General features: G+C 32.2%; 1 protein-coding gene and 1 pseudogene across 1 annotated transcript in view; one reads left to right on the forward strand and one right to left on the reverse strand.

Moving 5' to 3' along the window:
- LOC124369814 (angiotensin-converting enzyme-like) overlaps positions 1-21587 on the reverse strand; it is a 285432-nt gene that overhangs the window by 171426 nt on the left and 92419 nt on the right. The window lies entirely within an intron of this gene.
- On the forward strand, positions 12056-13013 carry LOC124370067 (annotated as a pseudogene).

Below are 21587 nucleotides of genomic sequence, written 5' to 3' on the forward strand. Positions count from 1 at the left end.
AAAATTAATTACATACATATATAACAGAAGTATTTAAATACGTGTTAATGTGTTAAATATATTTCGTTACTACGTATACAGTATACATAAACAATACGCAACAGTAACTCTCGAATCATACTCTTCACTTACTACTTAGTACTGCAAAGTGGAAGCAAATAATGAAAATCAATTCATAATTTTAAATAGACATGTATATTACTAATTGTAAAAGTTAAAACAGGTAAGCTATAGTGAATACAGTAAAAAATGGTTTACAAAAAAAGAACTTACAGAATATCCAAGCGACCAACAGTAATTTACAAGATACTTTAAGCCATTAATATGCCTTAATTTCAAGCGGTAACTGCAAGTCACATTATTTTTATACAGGAACACAATATTGGTTTTAAATATTCGTATTCTTGAAAATCTTAATACTTTTTTCATAGATTCTCGAGCTCCAATCAATAGACTGAAAAGGTTATACTAACTCTATAAACACACTTATGTTACAGCTTTACCTGTTCGCCCTAGCGGCGCTGCTAGCACTGAGTGCGGCAGAGACCGAGAAGAAGCCCACGGAAGAGAAGTCGGCGGTGGAGAAGTCGGACTCGGAAGTAACAGAAGATAAGAAACAGGAAAAGAGAGGATTGATCGGGTTCGGCCACGGGTACGAGAGTCTGGATGAAGGCTACGGTGGGTACGGAGGTGGAGGCTATGAGGCTGCTGGAGGTTACGGTCAAGGAAGTTATGGTCATGAAGAACACGTCAAGGCCATCACTATCACTAAGGAAGTCCCAGTCCCACACCCGGTATATGTCGAGAAGAAAGTCCCATATCCAGTAAAGGTGCCTGTCGATAGGCCATACCCAGTCCACGTACCAAAACCCTACCCCGTACATGTCGAGAAGCCTGTCCCATACCCCGTCAAGGTTCCCGTTCCCCAGCCCTATCCCGTCCATGTCGAGAAACCTGTTCCCTTTCCAGTCAAGGTCCCTGTTGACCGTCCCTACCCCGTTCACGTACCAAAGCCATACCCCGTCTACGTAGAGAAGAAGGTCCCTTACCCTGTGGAGAAGCACATCCCTTACCCAGTGAAAGTCCCTGTGGATCGTCCTTACCCCGTCCACGTACCTGTAGAGAAGCCAGTACCCTACCCTGTAGAGAAACCCGTACCTTACCCCGTCAAGGTCCCAGTCGACAGGCCTTATCCTGTCCACGTCCCCAAGCCCTACCCTGTGCCAGTTGAGAAGCCAGTGCCTTACCCAGTAGAGAAGCCTGTACCTTACCCGGTCAAAGTACCAGTCAAGGTACCAGTCAAAGTACCTTATCCAGTGGAAGTCAAGGTGCCCGTTCACATCCCAGTACCTGTGAAGCATCACTATGAGCATGACTATGGCGGCGGCTACGAGAGTTATGGAAGCGGCTCCGAAGGTGGTTATGAAGGAAGCTACGGAGGAGGTTATGGAGGTGGCAGTTCTTCTTACTCCTCCCACACATACCATCACTAACTACGTACCGACCGTTGTTATCTCCGATAACTATTTTTTGTACTTATGTAATATATGTGTATAGTGTATATTTCTAAAAATATGAATTTCAGTCAATAAAGTAGTTTTATAAATCAAAGCCATTTCACGTCACTTCCGTCTTATTTATTTCTTCTCAATATGAGATTCAAATTACTTTCAGACCATGACCTATTAACATCATTACCTACTAACATAAGTCTTAGTCATTACTTAGTCTTTTCTTCTTTACTGGTCTCATTGCTGATTAATTAATTTCTAGGAAACAATGTTCAAAATTAATACATTTTTTATGTACGCCTGGAGTAATAACTTGTTAATTCGCTGTTATCTGTTAACCGTACACAAGAAGTATTTCGAATAATAGATTTACTCTTTAAAATAAAAATTAATTGCACTGCACTGATAAAACATAGATGGCTACTGAGCAAGCATTGTTTTAGTAAAAGTGTAACATTAGTTTGTTGTTATAGAAAAGAGTATATTAAAATGCAGTAAAACATTTTAATCTTAATAATAATTTGAAAATAAAAAAGAATATGCATACAACACTTTAGACAACATAGTACTATTAATTACTATTTTTTACAGTTAGATTTTACTATCAAATAAAATCAAATAAGGTAAAATATATATTTAAAAATGAGTTACATGAATTATTAGAATTCAAAAATGTTATGCTATTTATTAAAATTAAGTTATTTGTATTTTCAAGTAGTTACACAGGTAACTTTTTTTATAAAATGACTGTTTTATGAGAAAACAGTGTTTTTTTCAAAGATTTCGTTCCAATTCTGGATCTTTCCTGATAATTGAATTATGGTTCCAAATGAATTACGGACATAGTGTTAAGTGAATACTACCGTGTAAATTTTGGCTTTTTATAGCAATTTCAGTGGAACTGTTTTACTCTCAATCTCTTGAAAAAATCATTTGTTTTTTGAATGTATTTTGTTAAAACCTGATACCTTTCCACTAGTATAAATACGGAAATTTTATTTTGTTCAACAAGTAGGTACACCACTATGCTAAGAAGAAATTTGTATCTTAAATTTCAACTGCCTACCAAGCTCAGTTGAACATCTTTTGGATTGTACGTTTGGATATTTACATCGTATTTTGTGGAATACTTTTATACCTCTTCTAATTCAGCAGGATTATAGCTACACTATGTAATGGTGACACTGATCAACAATGGAGTATTATAAATAATTTTACTGGAAGAAACGTAAAGAACAGTTTATGAACCCACTATTATCGCTAAAAATATAAACACATTTTTATGTTATCAAAAGGTGCTTTTTGATTTATCAAGCCACAGACAGCTAATGTAAGTCTCGCGGCATCGCCTCTGGCCACATCACGGCCAGCTGTTATAGAGATGCAGTGTATTCAGAACTCTTTCTTTATCTATCCGACTAATTTGGAGGAAATCATCAATACTATTAAACAGATACAAAATAAGCATTCAACAAGGTTTTATGGTATTATTAATGGTAATCTAATCAAAGATATAGCAATTTATATTTCAACAGTGCTATATTATATCATTAATTTGAGCTTTTGTAATGGATCATTTCCAGAAAGATTATGAATAAGTGTCGTAACGCCTTTTGTATAAGAAACGAATATCAGTAGATCTTGATAATTTGAGGTTTATTAGTTTATTTTCGGTGTTATTTTAAAAACTTATAAGAGTTACACTTGTCATTTTACTAGATAATATGGATGTAATCAGAAATAACCAATACGGTTTTAGAAAGGTAAGGTCAACGGAAGAATCTTTTAAATACATGTAACAAGTAAATTTCACTGAGCTTTAGATAGGCATTATAAGAGTTTTTTACTGTTAGACATCAACAAGTTAGAATTGGTAAGCATCTTAGCCCACCTCTACTTGTAGTATCTGGAGAGATAATCCAAGGATAGACAAAGGTCAAGGACAAGGATCAGACATTTTTGCTACATTGTTTTCAATCTGCATTAATGATTTAATAAAACAAAATTTATTCCAATTCTGATGGTATTGCATTTCGTTTGTCCAAAAAGATACTGGAGTCTTGTGGAATAATATAAACAATGATTTAATTATGTTACGAAATTAGTGTTCAAAAAATAAAATACAATTTAATGCAAATAAAACAAAGTCATTGATTTTTGTTTGCCATGTCCAGTGTTATATCAAGCAATACAATGTCCTCGATATGCCTGATTGCCAAATCATTCCGAGGGCACTATTTTTTTAATATTTGGATTTCAATTTAGATGAAAAGCTTAACTACATTAACCATATTATTGCTGTTCATAGTAAAATGAGAGGGTCAATCAGAACTTTTTATTTTTTTAAACGCCTGTATTGCCAACTAAATGTTTTGCCTATTCAGCACATGTATGTTTTAAGGATTTTTTATTTGAGGAGTGGGAATGAATGATGGGACGAAAAATTTATTCACAGCTAATAGAATGCCAAATGTAAAAATGTGTTGTATTGAAAAGGAATAAATAAATAATTATTATTATTAGGAGTATATTGAGATAGGTCTCAGTTGCTGGAGGGTTTCAGAGGCAGGCGCTTTAGAATGCGTATTAAAAATCATTAATTACTATTCCTTCCAAAAGATTCCACTGAATGTGATGCGTTAACGAAACGTGTATTTGTACCTAAAGCATACGGATAGTTTGATAATGAATGTTTATGTTATCGCTGCCTACAGACTTCTATTTTATTTTGTCCATTGCAGATTTGGAAAAAAATTCTTCATAGACAGTATATGAATTTAAAATTATTAAGTGATTTACTGTGCCTTTTTTTACTGTCAAACTCTATTACCTCGTTACAGGTTTTATTGTGACCTCCAATTTCATGAATGCTCTCATTAACAACAATCATTAACATTTGGTTGGTGAGATGCCTGTTTGAAATAGTTATAATCCATTATATTACCTGTTTAAAACATTCCACAGGTTTATTAATCAGGCCATATTATTGTTGAAAAAGTATCTCTTTACTCACCACATTAATCCATTCAACTAATTTCTAATTATTTGATTTTTACCAATCTTCACTATTCCTAGTTTTCAAATGCCTGTTGAAGCCATGTCACAGTTACCCCTATGATATCGAAATAACAATAAATCTCTAGCGAGCTCATTTCAGCGATTCTTGTATTTAGGGAGTTAATGTTGAGGTTCTGCGACCCTAGGATTCCTATTTTCGCCACCCTGCAAGTTTCCCGAGGCCTGAGAAGGGTAAAGTTCACACACGAGTGGTCATTCCCGACAGCGTTCTCACAATGAAACACAGCTGAGCTTAGGAGCGCGTCCACCTAAAACACTACGGATTTCCAGACACCGCAAAGGTGCAGAGACAGCAGCCACAAATTGTGAGCCTAACCGGGAAGTGCTACTGCTACCAAGGTGTACACTTTCCCGTGCGAGACCTCGTCTGTCAACCCAAGTATTAACATCCGCGAACTCAACCCCAAAATGAGCACCTATAAGTTCCAATATTTAAACGTTCATGCGACATAAAAAATATGTCTTTATATTCTAATCAAAGATCTATATATATATATATATATATATATATATATATATATATATATATATATATATATCAATTTTACAATATCCAAGAGTAATTAATAAAACCTAAACATACTCAGGTTTTTCATTCTAGCACTGTGTAACCCTAGAACTCATATGACTCGTGTATTAGGACTCATTAACTTATCGCTTTACTGATGGAGTCGTAAATACTTTTCGGATAGTGTTATTCGTATTTCTATGAAATATGCGTTAATATATTCTTTGAACTCTTTCTCAATATCTAATACACTATCCAAATACATAGAAAAAGTATTATTTTTACATCACTCGCACAAAAAACCAAGCGCTTCGCCGCGCCTTGTAGCCAACTTATTTCTAAGTCGTTAATATTTGGCGTCGTCTGAGATGGCAATTGCTGCTGTTCTGCTTTTATTGCGGGTTGCTTGTTTTTTATTATGTTCTTCTAACTTAATATGGCTGATCCGTGATGTTCAAGTGATATAAGAGATATTTTACACGTAGAATATTGTAGTTCTGATGACGATAGTGATTTACCCTGGCAATAAAATACCACATGATGTTCTTTCTTCAGACTTCTCACACATTGATATTGATCATGAACTGCCTGTTGATCTCGGTGAGTTCAGTGATAGTGATTCAAGTGTATCTAATTCTAGCATTCCTCTTGTGAATATATTTACACGCCACAAATCGGTTCATATCCTACCACCAAAGCCAGAAATAAATATTGAAAATAAGTTTACTACTAGGAATGTAGGCATTCAAAAACTGTCCTGCTAGGAATTCTAGCCTTATAGACTATTTTTACCTCTTCTTTTCTAACTTTTTATATGATTTATTGACAAGAGAAACAAATGCATATGCTAAAACTAAAAATAAAATAAAATTCAGGTGAGTTGAAACAAGTTTCCAGGCTAAGAAAGTGCAAGGAAGTTACCCATCAAGAATGATAGTATTGATTTGCATTGGTATTAAACATGGGATTGGTAAGGGATGAAAAATATTGAAGACTACTGGAGGAAAATAAAAAATAGATCTATGACTATCTTTCCAAAATAAAACTGCTGAAAGTGACTCTGATTAGGAACTTATTCCAGAAAAATTGTGGTTCATAGTTTTGAGTTTTGTGTGCCTAATATTTAGGGTAAATAAAAAAAAGTGCAGAGATATGTTTTACCCAAATATATGTGTATTTCAAAACATGTGGTCCTAATTAAATTTTAAACATTTTATGTTGTTTACATTTGATTCTAATTGTTATGGCATTGGAGCCACATGCTGTGAAATGAGAAAAATATTTTCTTTAAAATTTATATTTTTGTTTTGTCTGCGGGAAAACTATATATATATAGTTTTATATATATACAGGTATGTATCTGATTTTGGTACATTATAAGATATAGTCCATACAGATTAAATTTACATATATAATACCATAATGTTTTCTGATCAATATCCATTTTTTTTATGTTTATGAACGAAACGGTCAAAATTTACTGTATCATTCTGGGAAACTAACCATATCAGTTTCCAGGAATAAATTTGTTTACTACGAATATACTGCATAATTAACTTTAATTGCATAAAATAGGGTAAATCTCAGCAAACATAAGAGTTTACCCTCTTGAATTTGTTTGAGTTTGAATTGTGTGAGAATCGTGTTAATTTTTGTGATGGGTAGCTAGTGCCATTTAGAGCGTATTGACATTTATTATGCTTTGAAGAAAAATAACTCAGTAATTAGTGGCTTAACAAAACCCTATAGGTTATGCTACGTTTGTTGTAATTGAAACATTTAAACATCTGATTAATCTTCACAAGTCAAATAAACCATCACAATTGAATTTATTCACAAGTCCTATACACATAAAATTTCATTCTATTTCTATATAATGATGAATTAGGTGTATAACATCTTGCTGCATTCCTTAATTGACCATCCTTATAGTCCCAAAGTTTCTACTTACCGTACCCTAAAATTGAATCACTTTTTATTTCCATTGCCTCAAGGTTATACAGGGAAGTTGAAGCATACATTAAAGGCCCCTTAAGATATTTCATCACTGATATCTGACATTTCTTTTACAATTACTATTCAAAATGTTTTTCAATGATAAAAATATTTCTACAGAATTTTTGATATCAATGAAGCATACTACGTTAATCTATCAATGCATTTTGACTTTATACAAAGATCTATGTTCTCCCAAATATATTTTAACTATGGGCTATACAATTTTCATTTTTGCAATAATAAGAATATAATATAAGCCCATGGGTTCATTCCTGTGGAACACCGTAGTAATTTTATCGATAAACGGTTTTCAAATTATACACATTCTGTAAACTAATTTAAAAATAAGATGTAAGCTATTTGTAAGATATATATTCATCTATTTTGAATCTGGTATTTGGTGGTGTGTTCTCATGATGCAAACTGCCAAAAGCGAACACGTGTTTAATGATGATGGAAAGTATACGAAAAAAAATTGTTGAGGTTAGTGAACGGTTGCTACATATTTTTCGAGCATAGCTTAAGAACCCACACATAACAGCCACTGAGGATTTTCTGAATAAGGTGAGCCACTTTCTCCTCGTTAACAGGTACAGTAGCCACGGATGAAACGGCTGCTACATCACGTCTCCAGTGCAATATAATTCCAATAAAAGCATAGTATTACAGAGCTACTTTAAAATTATAATAATTATAAAACTCTAAAACATATAACTACGGTACAATATACTCCAGAGATTTGTTGTTTGTACCGTCAATTTCAGTTGGGTAAGGTTTCCGGTTTGATTCTGTTTATATAACTGCTAATTATCGATTAATCAGGCCGTCTTGAACAATCTTTATATATTTGAAAGTTTCTATTTATAGTAAACACTTATTTCACATGTATTACATTCCCGTTAACTATTTTGGAACTAACAATATATTTGGCCCTCCATTCTGAATTATCTTTAATAATGGTAAAAGTTCTGTTGATAACCCAATTGCTAGTGGAATTTTGTGTTTCTTTGAACTCTAAATTCCCATGTATCAGTTTTCAGGAGATGAATCTATGACGCGCACGTACATCCATCCACACAGAAAGTGTTACTTTTATTTTTTAATATTTGTTAAATAAGTATGTTGCTGATAAGTTCTATATTGTTTGCAAAATTTAAATTCTGAACGAATTTAAATGTTGGATGTTCAAACATTCCATTACATAAGTAAATACTGGAACTCTACGAATTAGGACCAGGGGAGGATCTTTAAACATAAAGTATTGCACAAGTTAGTGATAGTGTTGTTACAAGCAGAATTAACACTGGTTGAATATTTCACATAAAATATATGATCGAAAGATTTGATTTCACTCTTAAATGAAGCAATACACTCTTACAAAACAAAGTCATAACATATGATCACTCCCAAAATTATATTTTTCAATTTAAATACGAATAATGCCAAAGTATCCCGGATTTTCGAATAAGAAGTAAAGCTTTTGGTATTAAGACAGATAAAAATCTCAATAGAACTTGTGTGCAAATACTTTAATTAATCAATGCAAAATAAGGTTCTTCAAAACCCAAACAAACAAATATAATACAAAAAAGAAAATTTTTATATTATCCTATACCCTACATCTGGAAATTTAGTATTATCATTTAGATATTTTCAATTCAACATTTTTTTAAAGACTGCTAATAAAAAAACTATCAATGCATATTTATGTGTTGGTATTTCTTTCTTATTAGTAAAAAAGAAATAATTACTCGTATCGTCGTTATTAATAGTTACAAACTTCCGTGTGGATCAAATCCACTCTGAAAATTAAAATATATTGAAATTAAAATAATATGGTAATAAAAATATATTTTCAGAACAATATATAATATTCGGTATGAAAATTTGTAAAAAGACAGTCAAGATGTAAATTCTTAATCTGTTAACATTATGCTTATAATATATTGTGTGGATTTTGAACCCGCGTAAAAAAGCAATAATAAATATACATCCTTGTATCAAAGCAAAAAACATATTTTAGTCGATAAACAGATTCCATATATCTTTAATTGTCTGTTTCCGCTTCAATACTGACGATGGATGAGTTGAGAGGACAACAAGACCCATTTTAACAAAGGTTAACCGTTGAAACTTTTGAAATTCAAACATGGGACTTCTCGTTTTAGCACGTGACATAGTATGTCAAGAGATAAAATCACCTTGTTTAAATATAATTGTATAATTTATACGTGAATTGACAAAGAAAATTAACCCATAACACATAAACCATATTTTAGAATGACTACTGGATTATGAATCTTGTACGTATTGGTTTAAACCAATCTTGGATAAGAACGACTATCAGAAGAGGAACAATTAATTAAGACTTCCCAGTGATTGTACAGATGTCCATACTACAAAGGGGGAGAGGGGAGGAAGTATGAGCAAAATATAAAAGTAGACAGCAGCTCCAGTGGCAGTACAGTTCCTTGCACCGCCAGATTCACACAAGAGGCGTTATGCAATACAAGGTGGGTACGATGCCACGTGCTTATGTTTACTTTACACTTGTAAACAGCTGGTAACTTCGACTTTAGCATCAGCTGATTAGAATTTTCTAATACTATGTAGAGTGTGCAATTGTTTTAAAAAATTCGAGTTAAAAACTCTATTTTCAATTTTAAAAGTACACTTTTTATAAGTTCTCTTAAATGTGAAGTGAAAAGATCACATCACACATAAACAAAAGACTTTTTCCTCACATAAACCATAAAAAGGTCATATATACAAAATTTTTTTAAACGTATTGAGAAATAATTGAGATTTTTTTGTTACATGTGAAGACTTTACCTTATATATTTATATATGTATTTATATTATATGTACTAACTCACTTTTTCTTGTATATATAAAGTTTTTTATTTAAAATACATCTGTCACAAACAAAAGTAACATAGTCAATAAACCAGTGGGCCTTTACAGGAAAAAGGTAGATTGTATATATTATTTACCCTTTTTGTCTGACACTGGAAATAGTTATTATGCTATTTGTTTTATCAATTGACCGATTTTGTTTACAGCTTTGAGGGCCATTAGTACAAAAAATATATTATATTTTAAAATATGTTCTTCTTATGGAATTGTAATCACTTGTCCATAGTATAGTGTAGACTTTTATATAGTCCCCGTTTTATATGATAAGAGTATTAACTATCTAACTTTTATTGTCACTATTTAAATCCTTTGCATTAAATCTTAACCTTAATTAGGTATACTCCGAGTTAAAGAAACTGCATGGTAAATGCATAAACTGTTATAAAGAGATTTATGTCAACTTCAATATTACAACACTACTGTATTATTACCTTTTAAAGAGATACCTTCCCTGTCAAAGTAGATGAAACATGATACTACATGATACCAAATAGTAATTGACTTTTAGTGAGATAGGCTACCTTTTCTGGAAAAGTACATTAAACATTGTGTAATGGTATTCTTAAATATCTTAAGAATAGATTAATTTATTTAGTAATGGAAACATGCTATTAACAGCAAATCCTTATAGATCGTTGTTACATTGATAAAAAACACACATTTGGATGATAGTGTGAGTACAAATAATTCATAATTAGACGAGCTTCAATCAAATGTTTGCCTGAATATCATAAAGTAGGTTCATTATATTTTATATAGTGTAGCATGAAGTGTGTTATTAACCGTTCGTTCAGAGCAAAATTAATTACATACTTATATAATAGAAGTATTTAAATACGTGTTAACGTGTTAAATATATTTCCTTACTACGTTTACAGTTTACATAAACAATGATTACGTCCCAGTAACTATCAAATCATACTCTTCACTTAATGTGAAATTCCAAGTTTTTATATTTTTCATGACAATTAGGAAATAAACACTTCTGTTTATTTTTAAAATACCTCGTTTTAGCATATACAGTGTGTTTTAAATATATGAATCAGTTTAATATCTTATAAACCATAGCAAATAAAATCCAAAAACTATGTATAAAACTGTATAGCCATATAAAAATACGACTATGCTTATGCAATAACTACCGCTTGCCTATAATGAGGACTAGAACGTAGGGAGTATCATGGTAATCTTAATTGCAAGCTTAGGTCAATAGGCATATAATTTTAAAGGTCTTTATTGTTAGAACTATCACTAAATGTATAAACCATTTAAGAATCGCTTTAAGATAATTCAGGACTGGGTTTAAGTACAAAATATACTATTGATCAAAGTTTATAGATTTTATCTGTTATCTGATATCTAAACTTGTACATGTATGTTAATAACAAACAGCAAAATCTCAAGAACCTCAGAATTAGGTTTTCCAATCTGCTAAACTTATTCAGCTATTGTGTGAATGAAAAAGTAAAATCCGGCAAAACAGCTGAATAAGTTTTAAGGGAAACTTGAATTGAAGCAACCTATAGTGATTGGTTCGCCATTGGAATTACAGGTTGTGACAATAAACGTGCCCTGGTTTGAAACCGTTACAAGAATACTTTTTATAGCCAATATAGTAAACAGCAATTGACGTAACAAAGGTTAGATTCGACTATATCATGTGTCTCGTGACTTCAGCTTAGTTTAACGATAGACACACATTATTAACGGTAAAAGTTGAATCCAGACTAACAATAATGAATGCAGATGAAAAGTCTTTACAATTATAGAACTTACAGATGATCCGTAACGACTGACAGCAAATTCATTAGATATTATAAACTATAAATATGACTTAATTGTAAGCGTAAGTCACATTATTTTGAAAAAATAACACAGTATTGTTTTTAAATATTCGTATTCCTGAATATCTTAATACTTTTTCCCTGAATTCTCGAGCTCTTATAGACTGATAGGAATAGACTGAAAAGGTTATACTGACACTTAATATCTACTTATGTTTCAGCTTTTCCTGTTCGCCCTAGCGGCGCTGCTAGCGCTGAACATGGCAGAGGAAGAGGAGAAGGCCACGGAAGGGAAGTCGGCGGTGGAGAAGTCAGACTCGGAAGCGGTGGAAGATAAGAAACAGGAGAAGAGGGGTTTGCTCGGGTTCGCCCATGGGTATGGAGGTCTGGATGAGAGCTACGGAGGCTACGGAGGTGAAGGCTACGAAGCTGCTGGAGGCTACGATCAAGGAAGTTATGGTCATGAAGAACATGTCAAGGCCATCACTATCACTAAGGAAGTCCCAGTACCACACCCGGTCTATGTAGAGAAGAAAGTCCCATACCCTGTAAAGGTCCCTGTAGATAGACCTTACCCAGTCCATGTTCCCAAACCCTACCCCGTGCATGTCGAGAAGCCTGTCCCATACCCCGTCAAGGTTCCCGTTCCCCAGCCCTACCCTGTCCATATCGAGAAGCATGTTCCTGTTCCAGTCAAGGTCCCTGTTGACCGTCCCTATCCCGTTCACGTACCCAAGCCCTACCCCGTCTACGTAGAGAAGAAGGTCCCTTACCCTGTGGAGAAGCACATCCCTTACCCAGTGAAAGGTCCCTGTGGATCGTCCATACCCCGTCCACGTACCTGTAGAGAAGCCAGTGCCCTACCCTGTAGAGAAACCCGTACCTTACCCCGTCAAGGTCCCAGTCGACAGGCCTTATCCTGTCCACGTCCCCAAGCCCTACCCTGTGCCAGTTGAAAAGCCAGTGCCTTACCCAGTAGAGAAGCCTGTACCTTACCCGGTCAAAGTACCAGTCAAGGTACCAATCAAAGTACCTTACCCAGTGGAAGTCAAGGTACCCGTCCACATCCCAGTACCTGTAAAGCATCATTATGAGCATGACTATGGCGGCGGCTACGAGAGCTATGGAAGCGGTTCCGAAGGAGGTTATGGAGGAAGCTACGGGGGAGGATATGGAGGTGGCAGTTCTTCTTACTCCTCCCACACATACCATCACTAACAACGTAACGACCGTTGTTTTCTCTGATAACTATTTTTTGTACTTATGTAATATATATGTATAGTGTACATTTCTACAAAATGTGATCTTTAGTAAATAAAGTAGTTTTAAAAACAAAAGCTATTTCACGTAATTTCTATCTTATTCATCTATCACTTCTCCATGCAAGCAATTTGAAGCTGAAATCACTTTAAACATTGCCTACTTACATCACTATTAGTCACACTCTAATATTTCATTCATTTTTTTGTACTTTTTACTGGTCTCATTCACTGATTACTTAATTTGTAGGAAACAACAGTTCAAAATTAGTTTACACATACCATCACTATCAACGTAACCTCGGCTTATGTAATATATGACGTTGAAGTTGTGGTCGATCGAATTATTAAGCAGTTTCCAAATGCTCAAATGATCTTAACTTTTTGTCGATGTGTGCACATTTTGGGACTTTTAGCTCACCTCATTAACTTATCTTTACAACAAGGAGTTTTCTCCTCACTCCTTAAAACATCGAAAGTTATTCCTATTCAAAAAGGACGATCCCAGTTCCACAAACAACTACCGGCCTGTCTTAATTTTACTAGTTTTAAACAAAATCTTAGAAAATATATTTTTAACAATTATGCTGCAGTATTTGGGTAAACACAACCAAATTTCAGATGAACATTTTGGGTTCAGGAAAGGTAAATCGACTGTAGACGCTGTTGTGAGCCTGGTCGACTTAGTTGTAGACGGATTAGAAAAACGAAATACCACCGTAGGAGCCTTCCTCGATTTATAAAAGACATTTGACTGTTTTTACCACACACAACTCTGCTCAAAAACTAGAATCACATGCCATACGTGTGGCTTAGATCATTTTTAAGCGTCAGAATACAAGTTGTCCAAATGTCAAATCAGCTTTCAAATCCAATCCAGTTGAGTTACGGGGTTCCCCAGGGATCAATTATCAGTCCTAATCTGTTTCTCATATATCAATCAATCAAAAACATCTTTAATTCCATTATGGTACAAAAATTTAGAAATCATAGGAGCAAAATTTTACGTTTATAATATAAAATTTCTTTAGTAATTAACACCAAAACATAAAATTGCAAAAAAAATACTTATATATATATATATATATATATATATATATATATATATATATAAGTAGATATGAATATGGCGGTACTAGACCACTTTTGGGACAGTCCAAATTTCTATGTAAAATCTGGTTCAATGTACCGAACACGAATTGATATGCAAAATTACGTTAAGTAGAACATAAAACACAAAACTCACGTTCATGTTACGTTCGTGTTATCAAATTTTACGTTCAGAACGTAACATAAAACGCAAAAATCACGTTAATGTTACGTTCGTGTTGTCAAATTTTACGTTCAGAACGTAACATGAACGTGAGTTTTGTGTTTTATGTTCTACTTAACGTAATTTTGCATGTCAATTCGTGTTCGGTACATTGAACCAGATTTTACATAGAATTTTGGACTGTCCCAAAAGTGGTCTAGTACCGCCATATTCATATCTACTTATATATATATATATAAAATATAATATATATGTGCGTGAGAGAATGAGTCCCATTAATTCAAAAATAATTTTTTTAGGGAAATAAGATGTTTAAATAGTGTTTTTTTCTTAAAAAAATATATAGAAAAATAATTGATTTAATAATAATAAATACAGATAACGCTCATCATGGTAAAGAAGAAAAAGCAATATGAGGTTATAAAAGTGACGCAATAGCAAACATACATATCAGTAATGTAGGTAATCAAAATAAGGATAAACGACGAACTGTTAGATGGTAAGAAATAAAAAACCGACAGACAAACGGACTCCACAGTCAGGATAATGATTGAGGCCTCTGCCCCTAACTATCACCATGCGATCACAAATATAAAAACACGCTCCAATTCTGTAATCCAATTTTGGACATTAAATTCTGTAATCAGATGTTATAATCCTTTCCATATAATCACGACCCACACCTTTTAACCAGTTTTTTTACTTTTATTTTATTTTATAAGTTAGTTAGTTATATGTCTAAGACATTGGATAATTGCCACTGCGTGGAAACTTTGTACGGTATGCTGATGACACGACAGTCTGCTTCAGTGGAAAATCAAAATCTTTTTGTGAGGAACGGACTTTGGTTCAAATCAACAACTGTGTTCAACATATGAACCGCTTCAAGCTCAAAACAAACACATCAAAATCCTATGTCATGAAATTTGTTCTGCGGCCTTCAGACACGGAATTTGACCCTACGGCTATGTTGGCAGATCAATTCTGGAAGAGGAATACATCACTAAAATTCCTTTGAATACTCCGTGATTGAATATTACTTCAATAGAAATTCAAATTGCAGAAGAAAGCGATTCGAATAATCGCTCATCTTAATTTCGATAAACGGTGGTTTACGAAGATAGAACCCATAGGCAGTTGCTCAGTTCCTGAAAAAGCTGGCCAATTGGACAAAGAATGCGTTTTAAAACTCTTTTTAGCACACATCTCATGATGTTACCGAGTTTTAACATTTGATTGGGAGATCGCCCAATCAGAGAGATTGTGGGCGATGTAGGCGGAAAATTGGCGAAGGATGTAAGATGATTGAATGTTGAATTTTATGTTTGAGAGCGATCCTGATGCGAGGAGAATGTACAAAATTTTAACTTTAAACTGTAAATATTGACGTTTTCTATACGTGTAATTATGTATTTGCTATAATGATTGATTGATATGTGCAATTTGTGCATAATGTATAGTGTAAGTTTCTACACATGTGAATATTAGTAAATAAAGTAGTTACAAAAAACCAAAGCTACTTCACGTAATTCTTATCTTACTTATTTATTACTTCCCCGTACAAGCAATATGAGGTTCATATCACTTTCAACATTGCCTGCTTACACCAGTCTTAGTCATATTCTACAATTTCACTCGTTTTATCCTTTAGTTCTTTGTTGGTCTCATTCGCTGATTAATTAATTTACAGGAACCAACAGTTCAAAATTAAAACATGTTATATGTATAGTGACAATTTTAAAATTAGAGGAACTTTACTCAAGAAGTATGTCGAATAATAGATATATTTTTCCAAATAAATACTTGCACTGATAACAATATAGCTGGCTGCTCAGCAAGCAAAGCTTGTTTCTTATAGGAAGGGTTATATTAAAAATCAAAATTTATTGTACTAGTCATTTTAAAACAATAATCAAATTTAGTCGAATAAAATTAAAACATTTTAAAATTAATAATAGTAATTTTAAAATAAAAGCAAAAGAAGGTTTTTACTAGAAAAACAGTGTTTTCAAAGTCTTCTATCCAATTATTGTTCTTTGCTGATAATGGAATTATGGTTCCATATGAATTACAGTTAATTAAAATGTTACTGCCAAATCAACTATCTTGCAGCAGAAACATTAATACAACGTTCGATCAGCTATTGAAGCTGATATCTATACCTATTTGGATGTGTACTAACCACTACACTTCCCACAAGTTTAATCGTGTAGGTCTTAATATTAACAAAAACAGAAAATATCATATCCTTCAAGTAGAGAAAGAGTGCTATATGGTATTGAATGAAAGTGAATAATAAGTATGGTACACATTGTAGCCTTTTCAAACTAAAAAAGAGAATTATTATGCTTATAATAATCTAATTAAAATAAGCTGAGTACAAATTTCTTGAACTCAATAAAAATTTCATAAGTATTTAGAGATACTACCGTGTACATTTTGACTTTGTATATCAATTTCTTTGGAAGTTTTTGACATCCCTCAAGAACATTATTAGTTTAATGTGCTAAAAAAAATATTTGAACTTACCAATAATTTCAATTTCAGGTTGGTTTTGACCTTTGTTTTAATTTCATCTAATAAAACTGCTAATAATTAGTCAGGCAATCTTATGGCGGTCGTTATATTCATTAAAGGTTTTATTGATAAAAACTCTTAATTTACTAATATCACATAGCCTATATGTAAATTATTTTAAAATTAAAAACACTTTAAATCCTTTTTTCTGAATTGCCTGCAATAATGGTAAACGTTCCGTTGATGAATTAATTACTGGTAAAGTTCTAGTAATCGTTTCTAGGCGGTGAATGCTTAATGCAGTATTTAATACATCTCGCTCTGACATTTATTAAGAACGTAACACATTTCTCTGTCAGTATTTGGTGAGTTTTTCTATATGGTTTTACATAATATTCTTCGAATTATGAATACTGAATGTTCGAACTTTGGTTTATATACGTACATATAAGAACCCTAATGTTTGATACGTTAATGATGGCCATGCTGCATGTAGGAGTGAAACATGTTTAGGAGTTAACATAAACATTTTGGACGAAATATATTATTTAACACTTAAAATAAATCGATGGGTGCTTGCTGATGATGTTTAATACAAAAACTCCTAAAATTATACGTTTATTTTCATTTAAACAATAGAACTGTTGTGAAAAAATAACCCAGACTTTTGAAAAATAAGTAAAGCTTTTGCTGTTAAGTTAATCAATACAACTTGCTAATTTGCAAATATTTTATTTGATAATGCATATGAATACAATATTATTCGAGAGAGAACTTCAATAGTAACGTATATCAGGATTTTGGAAATTCATTTCTATCTTTTATATATTTTTCACTTGAAATTGTTTTACAGAATATTTCTTCTTGAGCAACCGAATTGTTTGTTTGCGTGGTTGTTTTGAACCTTGGCCTGGTATCAAAATTGGTTTATATTTTATATTTGTGCAATTAATAATAATTTGTTCAGTATTTGCATAGGAAGCAAGACAACCTACTTTATATACCTTTGTTACATTCGTTGAAATTTTGGTATTAAAATGTAAAAATATTTGAACATTGTTTAAGTATTCTAAATTCACAAATGCGTTCTAATTTCAAGTTCACAATTCAATAGAATTTCTTTACAATCTGTGTAAAACAGCCAACCGATATCAAGTTAGTATAGTAATTATATGACATGAACTATTTTATAATAAAAATATGGTATCTTTCGCCAACGATGTGTTTGTTAATGCGTAAATAGTATAATCGTAACAGTTGGTTTTATTTTAGCATTAGCTGCAATTCAAGATCGGAGAACAAAGAAATAGTAATTATAATAAATAGTCCATTTGCATGAAATCTGCTCTGTAAATTAAAATCGGTTGAAATTAAATTAGTATAGGAACAAAATATAGTTTTTTAGAACAAGATATATTTTTCAATACGATTATTTGTAACACAACAGTCATAACGGGATGTGAGTTCCTAGTCTGTGGCACCCATGTTCATAATGTAATTGTGTGGATATTGAAGCCGCATAGAAAATCAATAATAAATATATTCTTATAACAAAACTAAAGAGATGTTTTAGTAGATAATAACATTTAATATACCCTTTAATTCCCTGCTCGAAGTACAATAGTGACTATAAGAGGACTACGAGATCCATTGTACTATTAAACCTCCACTGTGTAATTTTCTCCCACAGAACTATCTATATGTACAAGAAACTAGTAGTGTGTCTCTTATCAGTTGAAAATTAAAACATGAGACCTCTTGTTTCAGAGCGTTACATAGTCTCTCACAGTTAATATCAATTTTATTGAACTATAATTGTTTAATTTATATGTGTATTGACCAGTATAATTAATCCATAACACATCAACCATATTTGGAAATGATTATGGAAGTTAAAAGATATAAAATTTGTACATATTGGTCTGAAACCATCTTTTATAAGAACAACTACGGAAGAGAAATAATTAAGGCTTCCCCGCGGTTGTGCAAATGTCTATACTACAAAGGGGGAGAGGGGAGGAAGTGTGGGTAAAATATAAAAAGTAGACAGCGGCTCCAGTGGTCAGTACAGTTCCTTGCACCGCCGGATTCACACAAGAGGCGTTATGCAATACAAGGTGGGTACGATTTCGTGTGCTTATGTTTACTGTACACTTGTAAACAGCTGGTAACTTCCATTTTAGCATCAGCTGTTTTCAGTTTTCAAAGATTTTGTATATTTTCTATTATTTTACAACTCTAGAGTTTAAAAAAGGCTATTTTTCAGTTTTAAAATTATTTTGTCACTTTTCAAAATTACATATTTTATAACGTTCCATGTATTTCAAGGGAGAACGTCTTAAATTAAGATGAAAATTAAGACATTTTTTGCTACATACATCGTCAAAAAAACATATATACGATTTGTTTTTACAAAATACTTCAGTAACATATCAGATTATTCTCTTTTATTTATGTAGAAGGACATTTGCTTACATGCTCTGACAAATCTGCAGATCATACTTATTTATGTTTAGTTACTCATGTTAAGTTTAAAGTTTTAAATACTTAAAATATCAGTGATTAATTTATGATTTAAAATACTAGTGTACCTCATAGAAAATAGGCATCGTCAATAATCCACTGGATATTTAGTAATCCACATAATCTTTACTTCTTCAATCAGGGACATTAACATTTTTTAGTATTTTTTGTTTGCTTTTACTTTTAATTTTACCTTTTTATCTTACACTTGAATTACTTATTTTTTATTGCATTCCCAATTAACCGATTTTGTCTTCAGCTTTCAGATTTTTTAGGACAAAACAATTGTTATATTACAATTCAATATAAGTTATTCTTACACGATTTCAAACACCCGTTGATACAATAATGTAGGCTTTCAAAGAGTTCCGTTTTAAATTGCAAATAACAATCTAGTTTTAATTATCACTATTTGAAGAAAGTTTTTGCGCCTGAAATGCTATCTTTTAATATACAAAATGTGTTCGGTGCTACAAATTAAGTTAAATTAGCAACGTTGACGATAAGGAAAACTCCATGTTATAAACATTTCATGGTAAAGACATATTCTATTTTAAATTGATTTATGTCAACATCAATAGTACACTGCTAACTTTTATTATAACCTTTCTGTCATTATAATGAATATCTTATAAATGAATTTATAAGAAAACGTTAAGGAAATATTCTGTTGAGAGCATAGACATTATTAAAATTACACATTGCAAATTTTCATAATAACACAAGTTTTAATTAAATGTTTGCCAGAATATCATAAGGCTGATCTGTCATAGTTTATATAGAGTTGAATAAAGTATGGTATTAACTGTTTGTTCTCAGAGGAAAATTATTTACATACTTATACTACAGAAATATTTTCAAATGCGTTAGTATTAATTCCGATACTACGTTTACAGTATACATAAACAATGAATATGCCAAAGTTGCTTAAAATTTTAGCCATAATTTATTCAATGTAAAACAGATTCATTATGGTGGATATATGATTATCACATTCGATACAAAAATAATGGTAGAAGTACATTTATTTTCATATTGATTATTCGCAGGGTAATTTTAAGTAAGAATCACATCTCTTTACCAGTTCAGTATACCTGCCATCCTCGTTTTCTTTCTCATTTATTTATTTATTTTGTCATTCACTGAGGCAAGGTTAATTTGCATAATTTTTAAATAATAGAATGCATTGCATAATTTTTAACTGTTGTCTCTGAAAAATTTCTTGGATATGATATAATTAAGGAAGATATAAGAGAGGTACAGTTAGACCGCTTAACCATACTTCCTACAGTCAATTCTGTCTTAAAGTAATAGACAAGTAATGTCAATTGAACCTAGAGAATTTGGAGTAAATTACAGATTAAAATAAAATGTTGTTGGTATACATTCGTAATTAAAATATACTTTAAATTTTATATTACTTAAGTTTTTGTTGTAATTACTTAACCTACTTACATCTAACTTATTTTTACGGACTAATTGTGTTATATTATATATAAATAAGACATATAAAGATATGATATTTGTTATCTTAAAACTACTCATAATTGTTTTTTGAATTTTTAAGAGGTTTGAGATATTGTTATTACATAATTTATAAATGACTTGATAAAAGCTACAAAGACAGCTATTTTAAGTTTACGCCATTAATGGTTTAAAGGAATGCATATAATGGTTTAAAGGTTTTTTAATTTCATTTTCTACATGCCTAATACGTTGATTAAAAGTAAGATTTTTGTGTATTATACAACCTAAATACTTATATATGGATTTGCAAAATGTTGTTACAAACACGATTTGTTATACTGTTGTTGTCTCTCAAAAATTGCTACATGGTCTTTTACCAAAAGGTAAAAAGTTAAATTTATATCAACCAAAACTGAACACAACACACAGCTGTATAAAATAAAACTGCATACGTAAGACCAATAAAAAAATTAAAATGCCATAATTTATTATGATGACAGAACAGTGGATTGATTGTTAGATACTCGTTTTTCCAATTACGTTTTTTTTCAGAATTCACGAGCTCCAGTTGTTAATAATAAAAAATGTTGTACTGACTGGTGGCTTCCACTTGTTTCAGCTTTTCCTGTTCGCCCTAGCGGCGCTGATAGCGCTGGGCGCGGCGGAGGAGGAGAAGAAGTCCGCAGGAGAGAAGGCGGCGGAGAAGTCGGACACAAAAGTAGTGGAAGACAAGAAACAGGAGAAGAGAGGTCT

This window comes from Homalodisca vitripennis, chromosome X (assembly GCF_021130785.1).
Source record: "Homalodisca vitripennis isolate AUS2020 chromosome X, UT_GWSS_2.1, whole genome shotgun sequence".
Lineage (NCBI taxonomy): Eukaryota > Metazoa > Arthropoda > Insecta > Hemiptera > Cicadellidae > Homalodisca > Homalodisca vitripennis.